Below are 12054 nucleotides of genomic sequence, written 5' to 3'. Positions count from 1 at the left end.
ATGCATAAAGGGGAAAAATATAACAACTACGACAAGTATGAAATCACGAAGTAACCAAGTAAACTATCAACCAGTAAATCAGTTAAACCAATGATATGAAGATGGTACAGCATCACCCTTCGTGCTTTTACTCTCGTCCTCACCATGTAATGATGATATAAGTAAAATGAAATCGCACGGCATCACCCTTCATGATTTTACTCTCATCCTTACCCTGTAATAAGGAATAAATGAGATGAATGGCACGACATCACCCTTCGTGCTTTTACTCTCTTCCTCACCATGTAATAATTAATAAATGAGATAAATGGCACAGCATCACCCTTCGTGCTTTTACTCTCGTACATGGTAATAATGTAAATATAATCCCACGGCATCACCCTTCGTCCTTTTACTCTCTTCATCACCATGTAACAATGATAATATGAATTCGAATTATAAATAATGCGCAGAATAAATTTAATGTCAAATATGATGCCAGGATACCAAACTTCAACTCCCAGAAATATTCAACAATTATGAAGGGCAATAATTACGAAACGAATAATGAAGTAAATAATAATCTAACCTAAACATGAATATCATAATTAACAAAGAAATAAAATATAAGGAAACAAGTTCCACCCGCATGCTTTAATCCAATAACAATGCATAAGTACTTGTCACCTCACATATACATTATTTTCGCACATAAAAACACAAAAAACTCTTACCATGATTACGGGTCTCCCATCGGCCCTTCGAGAGCTCACGCCATAAGCGCTCAGAGTAGGTCTCTGTGTCACGATGCCCTCGACCCACTCTTTAAGTTTAGGAACGAGGTTCGACATTTGGGCGACAACTGCATCACATAACATCGATGAGAAACCAATAGAATGAAAAACAATAAAAGAAACACCAAAGGCAAATCTAAACTTATGTTTCATGTTCCATTTCTTAGAAAATGGCATGCATGTAGCTGATTAAGTCCGAGGTCCTTACTCGAACAAATCAGCTAAACCAGCCCCGATCCCGATCCTCGCCAATTATCGAGTTTAAGTGGGAGAGAATGTAACGACCCGATCGATCGTTTTGAGCTCTAGCATGTCGTTCAGTGGTTTGAGACCCTGAGCAACTTCACTTCAGGTGTTATGACTTGTACGCGTGGTCGGAATTTAATTTCGGGAAGTTCGGAGTTGATTTGGGGAAAAAATTCTAATTTCGGAAGCTTTAAGTTGGAGGAATTGACTAAAGGGTAATTTTTGAGTAAACGACTTCGGAATCGGGATTTGAAGGTTCCAACACGTTCGTATGATGATTTTGGACTTGGGCGTATGTCCGAATCAGGTTTTGGATGACCTGAAAATATTTCGGCGCCTATTGTGGAAGTTGGCATTTTGGAAGGATTTTATAAATTTGGGTTGGAGTGCATTTCAATGCTATCGATGTTCGTTTGGGATTCTGTGTCTGTTAATAGCTCTGTATGGTGATTCTGGTATTGGTAGCGCGTCCGGATGTGGATTTGGAGGTCTGTAGGTCATTTCAGGGTCATTTGGCGAAAAATAAAAATTTAAAGGTTTTTGGAAAGTTTGACCGGGAGTGGACTTTTTGATATCAGGGTCGGATTCTGATTACGGAAGTTGGAGTAGGTCCGTAATATCAGTTATGACTTGTGTGCAAAATTTGAGATCAATCGGACGTGATTTGATAAGTTTCGGCATCGAAGGTAGAAGTTGATGTTTCAAAGTTCGTTAAGCTTGAATTGGAGGGTGATTCGTGGTTTAAGCATTGTTTGATGTGATTTAAAGGCTTGACTAAGTTCGTAGGATATTTCAGGACTTGTTGGCATGTTTGGTTGGGGCCCCGGGAGGCCTCGAGTGGATTCCAGATGGTCAACGGATGAACTTGGAGTTTTGTTGTGTTGCTGAAGGGCCTGAGTTCTGGTGTAATCGCACCTGCGGAACATCACTAGAAACTCATAATGCTCATACAAAGTCCGAAATGTTGTTTTAGGGACATCGGATGCCCTAATTTTCAACTGATGGTAGCCAGACCTCAAATCAATCTTCGAAAACACCTTGGCACCCTGAAGCTGATCAAATAAGTCACCAATCCTCAGCAATGGATACTTGTTCTTGATGGTGACTTTGTTCAACTGCCGATAATCTATGCACATTCTCATCGACCCATCTTTCTTCTTTACGAACAACACAGGCACACCACAGGGCGAGACACTAGGTCTAATAAAGCCCTTATCAAGCAAATCTTGCAACTGCTCCTTTAATTCTTTTAACTCTAGTGGGGCCATATGGTATGACGGGATAGAAATGGGCTGACTGCCCAGAGCCAAATCAATACAGAAGTCAATATCTCTGTTGGGTGGTATCCCCGACAAATTTGCAGGAAACACCTCTGAAAACTCACGAACAACTGGTACTGAATACATATAAGGAACCACTGGAATCGCGGTTATAAGCCAAATAAGCTAGACACCCCTTCTCGACCATACATTGAGCCTTCACATAAGAGATAACCCTGCTGGTAGAATGGCTAGGAGTTCCCCTCCACGCTAATCGAGGCAACCCCGGCAAGGATAAGGTCATCGTCTTGGCATGACAATCCAATATATCATGATAAGGTGACAGCCAATCCATACCCAAGATAACATCAAAATCTACCATGTCAAGAAGTAGGAGATCTACGCTAGTCTCGAGATTCCCAATGGTAACCACACACGAGCGATAGACACGATCTACAATAATAAAATCTCCAACAGGTGTGGACACATACACAGGAGCACTCAAAGAGTCACGAGGCACAACCAGATATGAAGCAAAATAGGATGACACGTAGGAATAAGTAGAGCTCGGATAAAATAGAACTGAAGCATCTCTATGTCAAACTGAGACAATACCTGGAATAACGGCGTCAGATGACTCAGCCTCAGACCTAGCCAAAAAAGCATAAAATTAGGGCTGGGCCCCACCACTCTGAACTACATCTCTGGAATGGGCCCTACCTGGCTGGCATCCACCTCTAATGACCTAACCTCCACCTATGGCTGCCTGACCCCTACCTCTTGTTGGCTGAGCGGGCGGTGGAGCAACTGGTGCCAGAACCATGGAACGAGAACCCTGCTATTGTGTGTTGCCCAGTGCCAAGGGAAAAATCTAGCAATGTGCCCCGGATCACCACAAGTATAACATGCCCTCGGCTATTGTGACTGCTGACCTTGGAACTGACCCTGTTGACCTGGGTAACCACCCTAAAATCTCTTGATCAGAGGTGCACTAATAGGAGCTAGTAGTGCACTGTAGGCTAGCTCGTCGGGATGAGACACATAAGGGCCGCGACTACCTGAATCACTGTGAGATGCTTGGAGCGCTGACTGAAATGGCTTGGGAGGATGTCACCTACCAAAAGTACCCCTGCCTCCAGACAAGGCACCACTGAACCCACCAAAATGATGAGGTATCTTATCAGACCCCTGTCCCCTCTCCTGAGCAAGAACCATCTCGATCTGCCTATCAATATTTGCAGCCGTCTGAAAGGAAATCTCACCCCCGGTCTCTTTGGCCATCTGTAGCCTAATAGTGTAAGTGAGTCCATTAATAAATCTCCTCACCCTATCCCTCTCAATAGGAAGCAAAATAAGGGCATGATGAGCAAGATCCACAAAACGGGTTTCGTACTGAGTAACAGTCATACTACCCTACAAGAGATGCTCAAACTGCCTGGAGTAATCCTCTCCCAGTGTGATAAGGAGGAACTTCTCTAGAAATAACTGAGAGAACTGATCCCAATTAAGTGCAGGCGACCCAGCTGGTCTGGTCAACATATAATCTCTCCACAACCTCTTGGCAGAACCTATCATCTGAAACACAGCAAAATCGACCCCATTGGTCTCAACTATACCCATGTTCCGCAGCACCTCATGGTAGCGATCAAGATAATCATGTGGGTCCTCAGAAGGTACACCACTAAAGTGAACTGGAAAGAGCTTTGTAAACTTGTGCCACAGCAACCGGCTGAACTACCTCAAAGGACGGGGCTACTTGAGTCTGATAATAGGGAGCAATCTTCTCCAGAGTGTGAGTAGCGGGAGTTTGTGCTCCTCCCCCAACTTGAGAGACGGCTGGTGCCACCGGAAATGTATCGGCCTAGGTCACACTATCCAGAAGGCCCACCGAACAGACCAGAGTGTCCTGAAGCACTAGAGTGGCTATGAACCCCTACGGGACCTGAGCTGGTCTAACAAGTGCAATCTGAGCTGGAACCTCCTCATCAAAATCTACCTGAGGCTCCACTGCTGGTGCTGCCGCTCGAGCTCTAGACTGAGCTCCGCCTCTACCCCTCGTAAGAGTTGCCACTGGGGGCTCCGGCTACTGTCCAGCTGTAGATGCAGTACGTGTTCTCGCCATCTGCGAAAGAACAAGAATAGAAGAGTTCAATTATCAATGGTAGAATAAAAATTGCACAACACAGAAGAATATAAGTAAAATTGTTCCTAAACTCCATAGCCTCTGGAAGATAAGTACAAATGTCTCCATAGCGATCTTTCAGACTCCACTAAGCCTGCTCGTGACTCGTGAGACCTAGGAAACCTAGTGCTCTGATACCAACTTGTCACGACTCAAAATTCCCACCTTCGGGACCATGATGGCACCTAACATTTCACTCGCTAGGCAAGCCAATGCTAGAGTAATTCTTAAGATAATTTTTACACAATTCAAATAAATAAACCAATTAAACTGAAATACAACTAAAATGAAGTATGAAGTAGTATAATAACCAACATATCTAAATACAACCCGGATCTAGAGTCACAAGTACACGAGCTTCTAGAGGTTATACAAATAGAGTCTGAAATAAATACAACTGTTTCAAATGAAATAAACAGTAAATAAGGAAAGAGGAAGGGAACTTCAAGGTCTACGGACGCCAGCAGATCTACCTCGAGTCTCCAAATGTGCTAATCTGAGCTGATTCACCTCACGTACAACTAGGACCAGTACCAAAATCTCCATAAGAAGTATAGAGTATAGTATGAGTACAACCGATCCAATGTACTCCGTAAGTGTTGAGCCTAACCTTGATGAGGTAGTGACGAGGCTATGACAGGACACTCACGTAATTTAACCTACACAAACGAAGGTATATGTACAATATAACAACAAATAGAGATTAAATACGTACAATTGGGAGGGGACAGGCGAAAGGGGAACAAGATACGGCAACTACAACAGGAAAGACAACATGAGACGGTCAAATAAACCCTCAACCAATGAAAATGGATAACATAATTAATAAAGATGGCACGTCATCACCCATTGTGCTTTAACATTCTCAACCTCACCATGAAATGATAATAATGGCACGGCATCACCCTTCATGCTTTTACTCTTAATCTCTCCATGAAACGAATAATACGGCATGATATCACCTTTCGTGCTTTAACTCTCTTCTTCACCATGTATTAATCAATAAATGAAGCAACAAATGGCACGACATCACCTTTCGTGATTTAACAATCTCCCTTACCATGTAGCAATGAATATAAACATTTGGGAGATAGAATCAACAAGAATAAACCTACGTCGATAACAGTTCCAAAATATCAAACCTCAACTTCCAACAATACTCAACCATCACAAATAGTTTATAAATGCGGAAAGAACGATCAATTAATCAATAAACTAGTCTAAGCATGGATATCATATTCAAAGAAGGCAATAAATTACAAGGAAACAAGTCTCACCTGCATGCTTTATAATGGGTAGGGGAATAAGAGTCCCATAAATTAGGAAACAATGGTAAAACTTAAGAGCGGATCAGAATTGTACCTTTGTATAATCCAAAACCTTCTAGACTTATTATATAAATCCATAGAATTAAACAAAACGAGTAAGAATTATTTTAGAAACAGATTAGGAAGAGAGTATGGTCTAACTACATACCAAAAACAAATACCTGCTAGATTTTCTGTTGTAATGTATAGCGCCAACCTTTTTTATATAATACGCCATCACCTTAATTAGATTATGATCTCTTTGGTGTGGGCTAGGCTTGACTCCTACTATATTGTCGATTAATAAAAAATGCTACATATGTTAGAGGAGGATATAGACCAAACCTCTAACCATTCATGTTCTACAAAAAAACTATCCAAAAAGAGACAAATGATTAGCCAATCAGCCTATACATCATCCTTCCAACAAAGCATATGCACATTAACTTAAAAGAAACATTACATTTTTCATATCTTTTTCTTCTCATAGAAGGGAGTTGCCGCTTTTCCAGTTGAAGTAAACCTTTTACCTCTTCCAACAAAAAATTCACATGAGATGAATTAACACTCACATATCCATGAAATCTTGGACATGAAAATCAAGATTTGTAGGATTACGTACTCTCCAATATAATGATGTTTTCAATTGGGACAACTTTTTGATTGAAATATGCATTTGTTCTCTTTACATTTGGTTGTATTCGACTCCAATGCTCTCTCTGTTAGAAACTTTGAAGAATTGGAAAAGAAAAAACCGGGGAGCATAATGATCGAATTGTAATTAACTACGCACTTAAGTTAGGGCTCATTTTGTTTTAATGTTTGAACGTCTGTAATGATTGATCATTAACAATAAGTGTCATTGATGAAGAATATGAGTGAAATATATTTGAATTTGTTACTAAAAGAATTAGACAAAAAGCTAAAAAAATTCAAAATAAGGAGAACAAAGATAAATGATCTTCTAGGTCATAGAGAGGTGTCACATCACCTTGTCTATTCCTAACTTTATATTATATATAAATGTATAGCTCCAACCTTTTTTTAATAATAAGCCATCACCTTAATTAGGTTGTGATTTCTTTGGAGCGGGGCGGGAGGTAGGCTTGACTCCTACTATATTATCGATTACTAAAAAAAAGTTACATATGTTAGAGGAGGATATGGACCACACCTCTAACCATTCACGTTTTACAAAGAAACTATCCAAAAAGAGACAAATGATCAGCCTATACATCATCCTTTCCTACAAAGCATATGCACATTAACTTAAAAGAAAAATTATATTTTTTATATCTTCTTCTTCTCATAGAAGGGAGTTGTCACTCGTCCAGTTGAAGTAAACCTTTTACCTCTTCGAACAAAATATTCACATGAGATCAATTAACACTCACATATCCATGAAATCTTGGACATGAAAATAAGATTTGTAGGATTACGTACTCTCCAATATAACGATATTTTCAATTGGGACAACTTTTTGATTGAAATATGCATCTGATCTCTTTAGATTTGGCTGTCTTCGACTCCAATTCTCTCTCTAATAGAAACCTTGAAGAATTGGAAAAGAAAAAACCCGGGAGCACAAGGATCGAATAGTAATTGACTACGCACTTAAGTTGGGGCTCATTTTATTTTAATGTTCGAATATCTATAATGATTGATCATTAGCAATAAGTGTCATTAATGAAGAATATGAATGAAATATATTGAATTTGTTACTATAAAAATTAGACAAAAAGCTAAAAAAAGTTCAAAATAATGAGAAAAAAGATAAATGATCTTCTAGGTCATAGAGAGGTGACACATCACCTTGTCTATGCCAAGATTTATATTATATATAGATCTATAGCTACAACCTTTTTTAATAATAAGCCATCATCCTAATTAGGTTGTGATTTCTTTGGTGCGGGCGGGAGGTAGGCTTCACTCCTACTATATTATCAATTAATAAAAAAGTTACATATGTTAGAGGGGGATATGGACCAAACCTCTAACCATTCACGTTCTATAAAGAAACTATCCAAAAAGAGACAAATGATCAGCCTATACATCATCCTTTCCTACAAAGCATATGCACATTAACTTAAAAGAAAAATTATATTTTTCATATCTTCTTCTTCTCATAGAAGGGAGTTGTCGCTTGTCCAATTGAAGTAAACCTTTTACCTCTTCCAACAAAAAATTAACATGACATGAGTAAACACTCATATATCCATGAAATCTTGGACATGAAAATCAAGATTTGTAGGATTATGTACTCTCCAATATAACGATGTTTTCAATTGGGACAATGTTTTGATTGAAATATGCATATGTTCTCTTTAGATTTGGTTGTCTTCGACTCCAATGCTCTCTCTGATAGCAACTTTGAAGAATTGAAAAAGAAAAAACCCGGGAGCATAATGATCGAATTATAATTGACTACGCACTTAAGTTGGGGCTCATTTTGTTTTTGAACATCTGTAATGATTGCTCATTAGCAATAAGTGTCATTGATGAAGAATATGAGTGAAATATATTAAATTGTTTACTAAAAGAATTAGACAAAAAGCTAAAAAATCAAAATAAGGAGAAAAAAGTTAAATGATCTTCTAGGCCATAGAGAGGTGCCATGTCACCTTGTTGTAACGACCCGCCCGGTCGTTTTGTATGTTGTAGTCCCGTTCTCCCATTTACTGCTTGTTTTAAGCTCAATTCTCGTTATGTGACTTGCCTGGATAGTTGGTTTGGGTCCGGGGATATTTCGAAGGAGTTAAGTCACTTAGACTCAAGGCAGGAAGCTTAAGTTGAAAAAGTTAATTGGATGTTACTTATATGTAAATGACTCCGGAATGAAGTTTTAATGGTACTGATAGCTCCGTATGGTGATTTTGGACTTAGAAGTATGTTCGGATAGTGATTTGGAAGTCCGTAGTTGATTTTGGCTTCAAATGGCAAAAGTTGGAAAATTAGATGTTTTGAAAATTGAAGAGTTTGACCGAGAGTTGACTTTGTAGTTACCGAGCTCATATTTTGGTTTCGAGAGTTGGAATAGGTCCGTTGTGTCATTTACGACTTTTGTGCAAAATATAAGGTCAATCGGACATGATTTGATAGGTTTCGGCATAGATTGTAGAAGTTGGAATTTCTTAGTTTTTGTTAGGCTTGAATTGAGGTGCGATTTGTATTTTTGATGTTGTTTGATGTGATTTTAGGCCTCGATTAAGTTTGTATCATGTTTTAGGACTTGTGAGTATGTTTGGTTGAAGTCCCTGGGGCTCGGGTGGAGTTCGGATGGTTAACGGATCGAAGTTTGGACTTGAGGGATTGCTAAAGTGCACCAGGTCTGGTGCGATTGCACCTGTGAAGAATTTGGTCCCAGGCGCACGACTGCATAAGCGAAGGAGGAATCGCAGGAGCGGATTTGGGTGAGCTGGGAGAGTTGCGCAAGTGCGAGGGGAATTTCTGCACCTGTGAGTTCGCAGCTGCAGATGGAGTATCGCAGAAGCGAAAAGGGGCCTAGTGAGGGAGGTCCGCAGAAGCGGAAGTTTTCTCGCAGAAGCGAGGCTGCAAGTGCGGGTTAGTGGCCGTAGGTGCGCAAAGTCGGTGTCCAGTGTAACTCCGCATATGCGGAGCTTTGACCACAAAAGTGAAACCGCAGAACCGGCTAAATTATTCGCAGAAGCGAAAATTCTGGCAGTGTATAATAATTCAAGGGTTCCGAGATTTTTAATAATTTTATACATTTCAAGCTCGGACTAAGGCGATTTTGGAGAGGGTTTTCGAGAGGGTTTATTGAGGTAAGTCACTCTTGATCATTGTTATTCAGTAATATTGTTTTCCCATTGAATTTCCTATCTAATTTGTGTGTTTTTTAGGTGAAATTTTGGGAGTTTTGGATAGGGATTGGAGAGTTAAATTTGGAGATTTGAGTGACGATGTGGTGTCGAAATTGGGTAAATTTGGTATGGTTGGACTTGTGATTGAATGGGTATTCGAATTTTGTAACTTTTATCTGATTACGAGATGTGGTCTCGGGGGTTGACTTTTTAACTTTTGATTAAGAACTTAGCATTTTCATATGGAATTGATTCCTATAGCTTGAGTTAATTGTATCGAATTGTTTGTGGCAAGATTCGAGACATTCGGAGGCCAATTCGCGAGGCAAGGGCTTGCTAGAGTAGAGATTTGCACAGTTTGAGGTAAGTAACACTTTTAATCTTGGTTCTGATGGTATGAATCCCTGAATTATGTGTTATGTGGTCTATGATGAGGTGACACACATGCTAGGAGATGGACGTGTGGGCGTGCACCGTAGGAATTGTGACTCGATCAATTCCGTGGAACTGTATAGTTGAATAACCTTGTTGTTATCCTTATATTCTCCAAGTGTTAGAGAATTTGAGCTACTATTCGTGTTAGAAATCATGCTTTGGATATATGTTGGTACTGTTGGGACGCACAGAGGTCGTATTGCTATTAAATTACTTGCTTAATTTGCAATTATGTACTTAGTCACATCTATCATCCGCATATCATATCTCAGCCTCTGTTGTCATTTATTGATACTTCATATCATCATTGTTTGGGCTGCTTTTCATGACATCGTGAGCCCGAGAGACTGGAGAGATTGGTGACTGAGTGAGGTCAATGGCCTGATTGTGAGGATATTTATAGGATCGGGTTGCACGCCGCAGCATGCTCTATTGATTCATGTCATGATTGGATTATTATTGCGCTTGGCCTCGATCTTCCCCTCCGGAGTCTGCACACCCACAATGAGCGTAGGTACCTACTGAGTGTGAATGCCGAGTGCAAGTGCTGACTGCGAGTGTCGAGCGATTGGGAGGAATGAGTGACTGTGAGGATGGAGTGAATAGGAGGACTGAGTGATTGATACCCGGGGAGTATGCATATGATTTCATCACTCTTTTGTATTTCAGTTGGCATACATAACTGACATGTATATATCGAGATGTATCATTTATCAGTTTAGTTACACTTGACATATCTTATCTGTTTGAGCTTTAACTGTTAAACTTGAAAGCATGTCTATAATTCTGTACTGTATTTCTGTAATTGGACTGTACGTGTGAAGCCCGTCACTACTTTCAACCCAAAGGCTAGACTTGTTACTTATTGAGTTGGTTGTACTCATGCTACACCCTGCACTTCGTGTGCAAATCCAGATACTTCTGGGTATGGTTGGAGCTATTATTCAGTTCAGAGATCCTCGAGGTAGCTGCTTTGGCGTCCGCAGTCCTTGACTCTCCTCCTTTATCATCTAGTTCTATTTGTATTGTTCTACTCTCTTAGATAGTGTTTTCAGATTTTGTTATTGTATAGATGCTCATGAACTATGTGACACTCGGGTTTTGGAAAATTCTGTGTTGAATTTTGACGTTTTCATCCAGTTTTATGAGATTTTCACTTATTTAAACCTCTTTTAGTATATTTTGAATTTAAAAGTGTTGGTATGTATGAGTTGTCGTCTTGCCTAGTATCAAGATAGGCACCATCACAACAGGTTGAGTTTTGGGTCGTGACAAGTTGGTATCAGAGCCTAGGCTACATAGGTCTCATGAGTCATGAGCAGGTTTAGTAGAGTCTTTATGGATCGATACGGAAACGTTTGTACTTATCTTCGAGAGGCTGTCAAACCCTTAGGAAAAACTTCACATTCTTGTATTCTTGTCGTGCGAATTTGTTGATTCTTGGAACTAAACATTTGTTATTTTATTCTCTCACATATGGTGAGGACACGTGCTACCAGATCAAGCGAACGGCCACCAGTACCACCAGCTAGGGCCATGAGAGGCCGAGGCCGCGGTAGAGGTCGGGGTGCAGCTCGTATAACAGCTAGAGCATCACATGTAGACTCATAGTTGCTCCAGCTCAAGAGCAGGTTCCACATGTGGCTGAGCCAGTGGGACCAGCTCAGGCACCAGTTTTGCCTATTATGATTTCAGGCCTTTGGGAGGCATTGGCCCAGATATTAACTATTTACACTAGCCTTACTCATGCGGTTTCTATTCAGGTAGTGCCAGCCACTTCTTAGGCCAGGGGAGGTACTCAGACTCTCGCCGCCCGTACTCCAGAGCAAGTAGTGCAGGGACTTCAGACACCGAGGGTACTACCAGCCCAGTCGGTTGAAGTTGCTTAGGCCTAGATGGGTCCCGTTATAAGTGATGAGGAGCAGAAGAGACTAGAGAAATTCGGGAGGCTCCAGTCTCCATCATTTAGTGGGGCCGAGTAGAGGATGCTCTGGACCTTTTGGATAGGTGCCAATGGATTCTTCGCACGAC

Source organism: Nicotiana tomentosiformis, chromosome 8 (genome assembly GCF_000390325.3).
Source record: "Nicotiana tomentosiformis chromosome 8, ASM39032v3, whole genome shotgun sequence".
Classification (NCBI taxonomy): Eukaryota; Viridiplantae; Streptophyta; class Magnoliopsida; order Solanales; family Solanaceae; genus Nicotiana; species Nicotiana tomentosiformis.
Note: the sequence above shows the minus strand (reverse complement) of the source record.